The 14,782-nt window shown below is 38.9% G+C and overlaps 1 pseudogene; it reads right to left on the reverse strand.

Annotated features, from left to right (window-relative positions):
• Positions 1-13,698: 13,698 nt before the first annotated feature.
• LOC129411956 (5S ribosomal RNA) lies at positions 13,699-13,816 on the reverse strand (annotated as a pseudogene).
• Positions 13,817-14,782: the final 966 nt, after the last annotated feature.

Raw genomic sequence — 14,782 nt, forward strand, 5'->3', positions numbered from 1 at the left:
TGTCTCCACATATAGGCTATACAGACTGCCTGCAATCCAGCTGTGCAACCATCAGATAACTATACAAAACCTTACTATACAGAAACTAGAACTACAGAAATATACAGAAATCAAGCCTAGAGGTATTGGAATAACACAAATTATCCAAGCAACGTGCTACCTACAAATCTATATTAATACTATGTTTCTTGGTCTATTCATGAACTTGAAGATTTCATAACCAATGTCTTTATGCTATGGAGGTACCAGACAAAAGTGATATAACCAGATTACTATGAAAACAGACTGAGCAAATGAAGTTCCACTGAGTTGTTTCCAAGAATCCTTGACACCACAGTATTTGATTCTCCATGTACCATAAGTGGCACAGATTGCTACTGTTAAACTCTTCAGTCACTAGTTAATCATCATGTATACATCATGCATATCAAGTTTTGGGGAGGTAGTTTTGACCCTTTTTTCATGTTTTTTCCTCTCCTACTAGCTTTGTCCAAACTATATTATCATTTCATTATCTCACACACACATACAATATCAGTATTTCAGATAAAGGCTCTTTTTGTGGCTATTTCCAACTCTAAGTAATGTCACGCTCACTAGAACATAGTCCTAAATAAATTCTAAACTTGTATAAGTAATGAACTTCAAATTTATCCTCTACATTAGTCATATTAGGCCCTCAACGCTTAATGACTTTAAATTGTGATTATGAATGTGAGTTGTTTGTGAACTCACTGTCTCAAATTTTAAGCTATCTTTGTCAAAGACGCCTACACATTGGAGCTGTTTTTTTGTTGTGTGCACCTACTATAGTCCTCTAAAATATTTCCTGGAATTCGTACATTAAGTATCTGATCATGCGTTTGTAATCTAAATCCTAACCCAACAAATTAAATGGGGCTGAAATGAAGCATCCTTTTAATGATATTCCTCCTCACTGCAGAGCTTCAGGCAGACAGGTACACAGATATGCAAATGACAGATGGTAAAATTAATGTTGGCCTGGGCCTGCTCAGAGTTGGCCGCCTACTGTGTTTTCTTTGTTCGTTCCCTAATAAATCAGCATGCCTTTTGTCTGGAAGATTACTTAAATCTAAAAATAGCTAAGCTTTGTCAAACTGCGCAGCCAACAGGTTGTCTTCTCTTCTGTTACTATGCAACAGTGTGCACCTGTTGAATATATATGCATTACAAATCACCAAACTTTTTAGCACTCGAAGAGATGCCCATGTAAATAAATGCAAGTCGAGGTATTTCTATGCATAACATGCTGTATTTGTAAAGTACATACTATTACTACATAAGGTAGTGTATGTAAAGTATTTTTGATGTATTATCAAGGTAAAAAAGAATCTGTTTTCTAGGATAACACACACCCACACATACACTTCAAACACAGACCACAAAGCATTTTTTTTACAATCACAATAACTTTTCATTATTTGCTGTGCTCAAATGATACATAGAAAAAAATAAAGCAAGTGGCAAACTGCAACTTTCCATTGTCCATAGAAATAGTTGTTGATCAATAAGAATAAATACACTATTTTGGTTCTCAAAATTTCACCTGCACTAAACACATTCTCAGCTTTTGTTGAAACCATTTGATGAACTATACCTTTCTACTAGTTTTGTGACTGAGATGTCCTGAAAAGCAGTTGCTTCAGTGACATTTTCATTCCAATGCTTTGGCTGATGTTTTGCTAAACATGTGGGCTCAACATACAATGGAATGGAAAAACAGAGCTTTACTATGAGATTAAGTCAGTGTTTGGTGAGAAATTACAATTTTCTGTTTATATCTTATATGTATATATTTATATGAAGAGCCATACAGGGCTACAGCAACTCTTTGGGAGCTCCTGTGGGCCACCGAGGACCCTGCTAACAGCCTGGTAGATATATTAAGACAGTGGAAACACTTTCAGACCATACGAACAGCAAATCCATAGAAACAAGGCTAATATGAAACACAAAAGACTGGCAGTAACTCTTACTCTGAGATACAGTTTGAAAATGGCAGATGTGGTCTAAATCATTACAAGGGGCTGGTGCTGTATTCCTTTTGCCAAAGAGATGATAGGGCCGTTAAAAAGAAACATTAGCTTCTATTCAACGTATTGGCTGCAATCAATACTGCAGTGTGAATAGACGTGACCCCCCAGTGACACCCGCATCCTCCCAGGACTCTTTAGGAGGAGCCCATATGCGTGTGTTGCTAACTGCCTAGTGCTGGTAGGCACTATTAGCATGCTATTGTGTCGCAGGTGTGAGGAGATGTAGGTGTGGATGTGAACTGGTGTGCACAAGGTATGTCAGTCGTACAAAACTCTGTGGTGTCTCAGTGTGTGCACGTGGCTGTGCATGAGTGACACAGCTGTCAAGCCTGAAGCAATTAAAGAATACATTTACTTCATAACCTTCTGTTACACCAGTCATTTACAAACGCACCTCTGGCCTTGCAGCATTGTGTCACACACGAACATGCAATGTAATCATAGTGACTGACAGATGCACAAATAGCACGTAGAGCATCTCTATTCACTGCCTGTTTTGGGAAAAACACTTAAATTTCACAATCAAAAATAGTAAAACTCAAGGTGGTGTGAATAAGTAGGTGAGACAGACAGGAGGAGACAGATACAGGAAAGAAAGGGTCAAGGCAACAAACGGAGGTTAGCCATTCAGATTTCTTGCAAATTCGTTACACTGGGCAGACCTGTTTGTCTCAACATGGGGATAGACAGTGAGTGAAAAGAGAATAGAGTGATGTTGGGGTGTAGAGGAAACAGGTGGGGGCACAGTGGACGAGGTAAAAACTGGCCAAACGGAGAAGAGCTGCAGTGTAAGCCCTAGAAATATATGTAAAAAAATAAATAAAACGTTGTAAGATATGAGCAAAGAAATATGGCGTGTTGAGAGAAGGACAAGCAGAACGAAACGGACACTCACCCATTTCACCGGGCTCTCCGTGGGCAAGCACAATCCCTGCTCTGTGATCCCATCCCGGGGAAAGGCGCAGCGAGATCCTGGAGCTCCCTCCGCTGAATACCAATGGGGCTGCTATTATGAGCACCCCAACACACACCGTCACTCTCCCCCTCTCGCACACTTACCGGCACTGTGGAGGAAGACACACAGTCAAGTCCGGGCTACTTCTTCACATCACACCATTAAAAAGCATGAGACAAGTGAGCGGGCATTGCAGTAGAGACACATTTGCATTCACCCTCTTCACTCTTATGTTCTGTTCTTCATGAAAAAAGGATCACAGGCAGAGCAGGAGCCTCAGGCAGACTCACACACATTCAAAACAGTGACATTTTCATCCCTATACAAATACTTACAGAATAGCCAGTGCTGCCGCTGAGTAGACTGTAATCTGCTCACAGCTGAGAGATGAGTTGTTCTCTGTAAACCTCTACAGCGCTCCCTCCACTCTGGTCACCGCGGTGATAGGACGTAAAAACAGTATTAGTGTGTGCTCCTCATATGCCATGTAAATCCATTTGTTGATTCAATAAGATCCGAGAGGCAGCCTGTGGACTTCAGTACGATACAGCAAACTGCATTCACTTAGTCACCCAGCTCCTGTCTGTCTCTCCATGCCGCGTCTCTTCCCTGGCTCTGTAGTGTAGCCGTACCTCTTTGGCTTTCTCCAATCTAATCAGCGCTCTCCCTCTCTCCGCACACCCTCCCACTCCTCTGCTAGCCCCCCTCCCTCTGCTTCCCAACACCCACTCTCTCCCTCTCCCCTCCTAGGTATTTTTCTCAAAGATGAATATCAACTCACCCCTCCTTCTCCTCTTCTCTTCTCTCTGTCAGTCAGGAGATAAGCGTTTGAAAGACGGAAAAAGGCAAAAACTAGCCATGAAGAAAACGCAGTGTACAGTGAGTGATGGTGCAGATGTGTTGCAGTTGTCGCCATTGCAAACTACTGTCAGTATGAGTGTAAGCGGGATATTGTCAGGATGAAAATGGGGTATAAAAAAGTGACATAATAAGTTTTGAATCCACTAATCGGATTAATCAAAACTAATCAATTACCATAATAATCCTCAATTGATATTGTAATAGAATCATTGTTATCTGGACTTTACACAGACTCCAAAATACGCCACGTGCTGAGAGGAGGTCGTATGACAGAATTGCAGTAATTACACCAAATGACACAGGCGTTTTCCACTTAATTAAATGTGCAAGTTCTCTACTAGCATCACTTTATTTTCATTAAATTTATATTTTAAAAAGTCTAAATTATTCACAGCGCTATTTCGATCTAATAACAAAATTAATTTGTGCAAAAATAGCATTACATTAAAAGCTGATTTTCCAATCCGATCCACTTAATGCACATTTCATAAACAGAACAGTTTCCTAAGTAGATTTTGAATAATAATATACTTACAAAATTCATATTATAAATACATCTGCTAATTTGCTAGCTGTGATTTATTTATTGATTCACTGATAATACCACGGAATGCAAGAAAATCTGCCAATGACAAAGTGTGTGTGGAAAACAGCTGAATCATAAAATGAAGATGGGCTGATTTACAAAGTTTTCACAATAATTAAACTCAAATTCAATTAAAGCCCCACATGTAACTTTTTAACTAAAATTGACTAAAATAAAAGCTTTTTTTTTTATTTAAAAAGCTCATCTGATCTGTGTTAATGTTGTTTCTTCATCACAAACATACCTGGAGTTGTGTTTTGGTTCATTCACACATGTTTAACACACAAACTCTGCATAATTAGGCTGAATTCTTCTCTCGTCATGTCATATTGGAAGTGCACTGTGTTTTTAAACACATCTTCACTTGAATCATTTGGCTAATTTCAGCCCTGGAAATGCCAAACTCTACTGAACTAAAGGTAAAAGGTAGCTGTGAACTTAAAGACTACCTCTTCAAGTGGAACAGAGCATTTTGAGCTTTGGAGATGTACACAGACTAATAATAAAGGATTACTCAGTGTGAATGTAACAAAACACAACTTCAGGTATATTTTCGATGAGGAAACAAGATTATAACATGGCTTAAATGACAAGAATAAATGTTATGTAATATGAGTCCTTTAAGATGTTTTCATTTTGTTATATTTTACCTGTTGTTAACAGTATTGACAATAAAGAGTCACAGTGCAGATGTGTTCCAGCTGCAGCCAGGGTAAATGACTGTGACAGAAGTGGACGGGGTGACAAACACTATCACACAAGTCTCCTCATAGCCTGGGGCACGCACCACAACAGGGCATACATATCAGATGTAAACACACAAGTGGGCATTCAGACCCCAGCCACCTATTGACTTTGTGTTAGGGATGGAGCAAACACAGGCGTGGGATGTAGCGCTTAAAACATGGCCATAAAAATCGTATTAAAGCGTGAGGTTACATCAAATATATATGCAGGCGTTGTGTGGAGAAAGCGCGTACAGGGCTGACACTTCATGTGGGACTCTGTTTTGAACATAGCTGACATCCTGCTCACTATTTATAATGTGCAGTCGAACAAGCCACAGCCGTCCCCAGAGCTGGCTCCCTGTATGATGTCACAAGCCCCCAGAGTGCACCGCTGTTCTCACGCTATGTGGCACCCCCCCGGCCTTTTAACCAGACTTTCTAATTCTTGCCTTATCATAAACTGTGTCTCCCCCTCTCTGCTGCCCTGATAGCCTTTCCCATATAGATCTGTTTGTACCACAGCACCCTAATGCTCCTTTAGCATTTTGTATGCTTCAAGGCTATTAAACCCACCACAGTGCGTTGACTCATTGATTTTGTCACTCCTGGTATGAGGCACTTCTGTAATTGCTGGTGACAACACAACGCTGCTTTAGTCATATTCGTGTGTTGGGTTTATAAAGGAGCTTGTGTTACCATTTGAGCAAGTGACAATGGCAGCCACATAGAAAATTAGAGCTAAATAATGAATTGATTTCTAAATGGGAGTCACATCACTTGCAATTCACAGTTTAGAACAGCGCAATTACAAAATCACAGAAAAAAGTGTTCAGGATAGACTTGCGTGTATCAGTGAAATGGTTCAATAGATTTCATTTTTACTTCATCATTACTTAATGATTTAATCAATACAAGATTTAATCAATAGTGACAATTCTATTTGTTCTTTGTCTAGAGTGCCGGGTTTGATAATGGGAAAATGTCGACTGGTTAATGGTTTCAACATTTCAACTGAATTTTTAAGACAGAATTGCAGATTTTGTCATTTGCCATCTACTTATTTGTTGACGTGTGATGGTCCACCCATTGTCTAATACTGGGTGAAAATGCACTGCGCACATTCAATTCCACATTCATTCCCCTTGTGGGACACTTGGATTAAACTACTTACAGTGCGATGAGAGGGAGCTGCACAACCTGGAGGATCACCCAGAGAAATTGTTGGTTTGGCTGTGAGGCAAAAAGAAGAAAAGTGCAGTAAATATATGCCATGTTTAGTTTGAATATTGAATATCTCATATCAATTGTATTTACAATGCTACAATAATACATAAATATACTTTTGTTATTGTAGACAAATGCACTGATAGATCTATAAATCAGAGTTAGTCCAACAAATAAATGTTATATGATCATTATTATTATTTTTGTGATCAAATTATTATTATTTTTTAAGTATTATCATTTGCAGTTTTAGAAGTTTGATCGCATTTTCCCCCCTTTTAAACCCCACACCTCCCACCTTCGCTTTTTCCCTCTTTTGTGGGGCACATACAGAAGCGAAAGAAAATATTAAAAAAGTAAATAAATGAATGCAAAAGATAAATACAAATAAATAATAATAATAATAATACCCAAAAGCATGCCTGGCTACTGAGAGGAAATAGTAGCAAAAGAACAGCAAAAACAATAATTTTATTCACTCTATACAAAGTAATTGCAAATTTTCTCCGTCAAAAGACATCTGCAGAAATAGCTTTATACATATTCCCTATGTACCATACATAAAGAGCAAGCTGAGCATATTTCTTTCCACGTACTTTTCCACGAACACACAGTATGATAAAGGCATTCAAGTAACACAAAAAGCAGACCAGATATATTCAGGTCTCAATTTTGGTCAGTAGATTGGACCAGCAGGAAATGTTTTTTGGCTTTTGCTCCTTGCATTCGAGCAGCAGAAAGCTCCAGCTGGAAGATTTCTAGGTAGGATAAGAGCCATTCTCTCACAGTCAGAGGTTGAACTAACTCCCAATGGCATAATAAAACATTTTTGGCAGCTGTAAGACCTGGTTGTAATATACGACAGTCATTAATTGTGTGATGTAACTGGCAGATGCCCTCAAGAAAAATAAACCTGAATGCAAGATATGATTATTCCTAATAATATTCTCATCAAAAAATGTTTAAACCTTTATTTTTACAGTGGTGTTTAATTGATATTTGACTAATAAGAGTACAAATTTTGACCTGTGACTTGTTGTGATTCATCTTTATTAAGAAACTACTGGAAGGAAATTAGACAGATCTTGTTTTCAGGGTTGATAACTATGCAATGCTGTTCTGGAGGTGGTCAAGATTTATTTAGATTGAAAAGACAACAAACTTTGAAGTTAGTTTTCATTTGAATAGCTTTGTTTCTTAAATGCATGTGACAAGGCAAGGTGGTGATCTCTGAAGTGTGTGAGAACAGCCTCCACTTCTCCATGAGATGATTTTTCTACACCAGCAGTGTCTTCTCCTCCTATCCTCTCAATTCTTCTTTCAGAGTGATAATCTCATCCTCCTGAGCTGTTCACCTCTACACTTCTTCTGCTCTTATCTGCTCGAACACACTTCTCCAATACAACTCTTCTTTAAAGCAGCCATCTCCTCCTTCCAGACAGTGGACCTCTGAGCTTCCTCTGAGTTCATCTGTCCATCCTCACCTCCCCATCTTCTCCTTTGTCCTCCATTGCTCTGGTCTCCCGCACTGTCTGCTCCACCTGTTCCAGTGTGGCTTATAACATTTTTTTTCTTTTCTGCAAGATCTTGGAGAGTAATCTCTTTTTTCTAGCAGTGTATTTTTGGGAGATCTCTTGTGCTTTCAAATCTGGTTTGAGTATCTTATTTAACTAATTATTTTCCATTACGGATTGTCCTGAACTGTAAACTAAATGAAGTGGTGAAATAAACTCAAAACTGCCCTTGCCAAATTAGGAAAATGTTATGAAAAGAGTTAAAAACTGAAGTTATATATCTTTCTGTTTTTTTGTTGTTTTTTTTTATTCTTGCTCCATATGTCTCAGATTTGAATGTGAGGAGGGATGTGTTTTATAGTTAATAAATAAAAGTTGGGAAAAATATATTTGATCAAGTAACTACACATTGTATTTTCACAATGAATCTAAATGAAGTACAAATAAATGCTTTCGTTTTTAAATTTGCCATATTGACTGTTGGCCCTCGCTATCTCCAGCTGTCTCCTTATCACTGTCTCCTCCGCTATGCCCTCAGATGTGCCCTCCTTTCACCCGACATTCACATTTTCACCTCCTCAGCTTCAGTCTCGTAAAATAATGTGCATCTTTCTGAGACGTGTGTGTGTCCAGTGGGCAGACAGAGCTGGAACACCTATTACTCACTCATGCCCCAACCTATTAGACTGCAGCCATGTCACCCATAGGTTCCCTTGGGCCACAGCTTTTCATCTGCAAGAGACAGGATACTGAACGGACAAAGGGAGATGACCATCCACTAGGTCTGTCACGTTAAAAGATTTTGAAGTGCACTATATTGCTGAAGAAAATACAGCTGATAAACGATAATACTGAAACTAATTTATGCCACTAACACAGTAATTACCCCCCAAAATGTTTTTAATTTGTTTATTTATATAATTGTGCCTTATGTGACACCAGCCTCTTGTAATTTTTACTACTTATTTTGAATTTATTATCACCATTTATATTTTCGCTCTTTGTTATTATATGTTATAATATATTGTGGTGTGTGAGCTACTGTGTCCAAATAAATTCCATTGTGGATCAATAAAGTTTGTAGTATAGTAATAAGTATAACTCTAAAAAACGAAATTATAAAATATACTAAATGGTTAAAAACATGAGCTGAGAAATAGCAGAATGAAATACTTATGGGTGCACTGTGTAACTTTTCTAGTGGAGGGTCCATTACCTCCTTGTCTCCATGGAGATGTTGTTGCTTTGGATAGAAAAAAGTGACACCACCAAGCCATAAGTTTAATGTTACTGTGGAACTTTTCAGGCAAAGCAATAAAATCTCCAAAAATCAGATGACAGACCCTAGTTTGTATCTATAATGAGTCATAGAAGTTATGTACAGAAAAATGACAAAAGGTTCCCCACTAGCACTAAGAAAAAATTAAACACAATAAATATTCACCTTCAAAAGTATTGTTCCATTTAACATACTTTTAACATATTTTGAATTATTGTGACAGCCTATTTATCCAGTGCTGTCCGACTTTCCCTTTCCTTACTTGGTTCCCTGAATATGGCATATAGTGTGTGAGGCAGAGCTTGCAGGCTTGACCCACAGCTGCAGCTTTCAGGAAGTCGGGAGGAGTCTCGTTGTGCTGTCTCTCCAATCACATCAGACGCACTGACTCGAGCCTCGGAGCCCCGCTGTGTATGAGAGTGCGTGTGTCCAATTCACCTCAGGTCTAATTTACCCCTCCGCTTAGTTTTCAGCACAGCTCTGTGTCAGCCTGTGTGCCAGCCTTACACCTCTGTGCGCTCATAGTAACACTCTTATGTTTTTGTTAAGATGACATGCAACATTCAGAGAGGCAGAGAACCGCATGACTTTAATAGTAGTGTTGTTTTTGGCCCTGCTGTGTCTGCTCAAACTGTGCTGTCACTCCATTTCAGGCTTCCTCCTCTACTGAAAAATATGCATTCAACAGCTGTCTCTCTCTCATCTCCATCCCACGCCACTTTGCTCTTGACAAATTGATGTGGAGCGCTTTTACATAACAACTGCGTCGTTCACGCACAAACACACAGAGAGATGTGCGCATACACTTCAGAGAGCATTCGGCACGCTAATGTAATCCTTATTCAACCATCCACTGCAGGTGTTAAATGACCGCTGTTCACTATTCCACCTGCTAATGTGTGTTTTCTTGACTTTGTAAAACAAAAATGTGGCTGCCATGTTAACTATTGCTGGAAAGGCACGCAAAACAGGCAAGGAGAGGAAGTGGAGTGAGGGAGGGGCGAGGGGGTGTCGAGAATTGACATTCTGCCCAACCGCTGGCTCCGCTCGTAGAATAATGATTAGCTCCTCAGTATTCTAGTCACATATGCTTCACTATAGCTCTCTCAATGAGCAGGAAAAAGGGAGGAGGAGCCACGGGGGAGGGACTAGAGAGGGAGGAGACTGCAAGGGGGGGTGAGGGGCTGGGGGTATATTGAGAAACAAGGTGAACACCAGAGCACGGGATGAAAAAAGTGGAGGACAAAACAAAGGAGAGGTGATATATAGTGATATAAGCAAGAGCTGCTGCAGTGGCATTTACAACGCTACATACATAAGACTACACTAAACTACTTGTGTTTCCTAAAAATAACACGTACTGCTTTTGTCTGCAATATATAGTTATAATCTATGACATCCATGGATCCCAACTTTATAATTCAGACATTTTATATCTCAATATTGATCTAAAAGGAGTAGGTAGAATTTCTGAGAACTTAGCCTATCTTTAATACGCTGTTTATATACTGTTTCTTGCTGTGTAGTTTCCATGAAAGATACAAGCCTGCTGACTTCCTGTTGAAAACTCTGGCACTGATTTCTGCCTGCCTGCTTACAGTATACCACCATTAATATATCACAACAAAGGGTGAATAACAGATTAATAAAATAAAATCAGAGCATAAATGATGGAGGTAATGGAGGCAGGTCTTCTCAGATCATATTTGTAAATAAGGGAAATATTTTTGACAACTCTGGTAATCAGTTTAGCTTGAAGATGAGAACTATAAATGAACACACGGAAAATTAATTTGTCTTTATATGACAAAACATTTGTAGAAGTCTGCAAGCTGTTATAGTGAATAATCCATTAAGGCATGTTTATGTCTAGCACTATTGCCTTTTTCAAGAGGCTCTGTGAACAACTGTATAAAAAAAAACTTCTGCATTGTCATGGCAGTGCTGTATTTACACGGTGTACAACTTTCTACTTTGAATCAAACTCAATCCCGACATAAGATATACTATAGGCTATAACTTCTTTCAATTGCCACACAATTGTGCAATCTAAAATAACATTCGTTTTTTACTTAGTTAGAAACACACACAGATTCCCAGTGCACACTCAGAGACCACTTTGTCAAAGTCACAGCAGGTACAGCCACCTCAGCAAAGAGGGAGACAGAGGCTATGTCGCAGGGGGAGGAGGGATGGAGAGACAGAGCAGCCATGATGGAAAAGTGAAGGAAAGGAGAAAAGGAAAATTAGAGAAGGACAGGGGGAGGAGAAAGGAAGCATGTGCAGCAATAAATATGTAATCACAAGGCATAGAAAATGATAAATGTATACCATTACCAAAATAGGTCAATCATACATTAATAACATGGTATGATAATGGAGCTGGGAAGTCGGCTGTAACCAGCTGAGAAAGTTTACTAAGCCACACAACATAAAGAACTGCATACATTTTAATGCCTCCTCAACATCAAAAACGTTATATTGATTCCATGTAAGTTGGTCAAAAAATTTAATTGGCTATATGATGGACATAATTATAAGTATTAAGTCACACAATGAGCACACTTTTACACTGCATTTTAATGACACTGTAAAACAGCGGATGATGCTTTGATTGTGAAAAGTACCTCTGACAGTGTGTTCAGAATGCAGACTTAATTAATTGCTACAGGAACTTCCTGTTACAGATTTAATTAGTCGATGATAAGCAGAAAATCTCCTGGGCGCGTGTGCTACAGAGAAAGGATTACTGTAGCTGCGCAGTGAGCCTGGGGTAAAATGGGGGGCAGAGTTTTGACACAAAACCAGAGTGCACCCCAAGCAGAGGTCAACAGGGCTGCTACAGTTAACATACAGTCCTATCATCCAAAAGAATCAGCCTGAATAAAACATGGCTGTCCCCTTGTCTGAGAAACCACAGACTGCTGCACTGCCCCATGGCGACTTGCAGCATTTTAAAAGGCCTCACATAAAATATACCAACCTTTACAGAATATGTATGTCTTCCGTAAAACACTGTACCATGTTAACCTTTCATAACAGGAGTATGGCTCCTGAGATAGGAAAGGCTGGGCAAAGTTCATACTAGTGGTTGATTAGCCTACTTTCTTAGAGTCACAATTAAATGTTTTTTTTTTTTAATATATATATAATAATACAGTCATCTTACCTGGATGCTCTCCTCAAGTGAATCAATTAGTGCATCTTTCAGATGACACATCCATGGCGTGGTAGTAGTTCAGGAAAGGGCCATGTTGTCCGTCGGTTCAGTGCTGTCTATGGTCGCAGGCCTGTTAAGATAACACATTTTGAAGCAGGATATACTGCGATAGATGATAATAATATAACTATTTTAGTATTGTTGGATAATCCCAATTAACCATTTTTTTTTAGTAGACAATATCATTTAACACAGCGACAAATAAATAGTAATATAATACATTTTTCAATCCTCTACAGCTCAAATCTCATCGTATTACAAAAATAACAAAAATCTCTCCTATATTGTAAAGATATATATATATATATAAACCCACGATAAATACTAAGCCACAAAATATATTGCTGCCGCTTTCATTTATTGAAGATAAGTGGATATTTCCCGTGACAGGCCAGTCGGTTCTCTAGTTGGATATACCACTTGCAATGGTTCAAGCTATAAGTTAGGTTAAAACTAACGTTACATCGCTACATTTTGTAATTCTAAAGGGCTCTAAATTACCTATAAAATTACATATTCGGATTTGTTTAATTGCAAAAGCCTGATGTGATGCTACCTACATAATGGTCCTTTCCTCCGGTTTGTTTTGGTTGGTGGCTGCCCAGTGATTGCTTTGCAATTTAGCAAGCGAAGTCTTTGCGCTAAAATACACCAGAAGCGCATGAGCTAATTCTGCATCATCTGGTAATCAGGATTGGTGAGAGTGGGCTTAAAATTTTCATACTTAGTAGATTAAAAATGTTCTCAGGTAAATATTAAGTTCCAATTTTCAATGATTGCAGTAGCTAAAGCACAGGTAGCCAACAGTTGACCCATATGTTCCATTGCACCAATAGGCTACTCAAGTACAATTTAAATTACTGTAATCCACAAAGCAGGTAATTAAGATAATACAGAGCTTTGATGAGTTTTGTAGTCTAAAGGGACAGAGGCAAACTTTAGTGTTTCCTTGGAAACAAAGCTTTGTCCTGCTTTTTCAACATGCAATGATAATAATAAATATTAATGCATCAGTTTTATATAGCGCATTTTTGGACACTCAAAGACGCTTTACAGAGCATTATTCATTCACTCCATACCCGGTGGTGGTAAGGTACTACTGTAGTACAGCTGCCCTGTGCCAGACTGATGGAAGCAAGGCTGCCAATCTGTGCCATCGGCCCCTCCAACCACCACCATCACTCACTCACCACTTTCATATTAGGCAGTATGGGTGAAGTACCTTGCCTAAGGACACAATGACAATTGACAGTCACAATTTTGTGACTGGCGCCCCACTGTAGCACCTGATTTTCCCAGCGGTCTCCCATCCAAGTACTAACATGGCTCAGCCTTGCTTAGCTTCTGAGATCTGGCGAGATCAGGCTTTGACAAGCTGGTATGGCCACAATTTAATTCCCATAAAGAATATGACTCCATTCTGCTGTGTGTTGTTAAGAGATTAAGTGATCACATGCACTCAATTTTACCAGTAGATTAATTTCCATTTTGCTAATTCAGCAGGTTAGGTCATTATTACATTGTTGTTGTTGACCATTAGGGCTTCATACAATAATTAAAGTTGTGTGTATTATGTATATTTGTTTTTTGTAAGTAATGTTATTACTGTGTAATGGCTGTACAGAGCTGTCAAATGTAATGGTGCTTTTGTAGTGCTCTTCTACCTGGAGGCCCACCAAACCCTGAGAGGCTAGTGTCCTCCACCTGCTCGGGACACTGTGATATCAGCAAGTTTACTGCTGCCAGAGCTGAATATGCACATTTTTTCCTGAGGGTCACTGGGGTATTTTTAGTGTTTATGATACAAAAAGAGGGGAGAATCAAAGGGATGCCCACGGTTAGAACAGCTGGAGCACGTGCCTGCTTGTCAGTTTAATGCCTGAAGTCTGGTTACTTAAACAGTTATGAGGAGGGATAAGCATTGTTATTTCAGGTGAGTAAACATCATTTTGATAATGATATTAACATAAAATAATAATAGATAAATAAAACATGTGTGAAGTCTAAAAATGCATGTTTGATATGTGCTTCAAGTGTCCTTGAAAAAGAGAAAAAGGTAACAGCTGTGAAAGTCATTCATATAATGACTAAACATCTCACTAATGACGCAGAGTGCGGTCTGCTGCTACAAATAATATTATGGGTGTATAATAGCCACGCTAACTCACACTCAACCTTTTTAATCCCAGAAGGACATACACCTTGTGTTAATGGAGCCTTGTCAACATCAGTTTGCAGGCATATTGTATATAGTCACAGAGCACTGATAACTGTGTATGTAAGACATTAAGGAAAATAACTGCTATTAAATAAGAACAAAATCTTCTTCCCCTCACACACTTTAGTTTCATGATTTCA

Source organism: Boleophthalmus pectinirostris, unplaced genomic scaffold, assembly GCF_026225935.1.
Source record: "Boleophthalmus pectinirostris isolate CB_2022bp ecotype Guang Dong unplaced genomic scaffold, ASM2622593v1 HiC_scaffold_6, whole genome shotgun sequence".
NCBI lineage: Eukaryota > Metazoa > Chordata > Actinopteri > Gobiiformes > Gobiidae > Boleophthalmus > Boleophthalmus pectinirostris.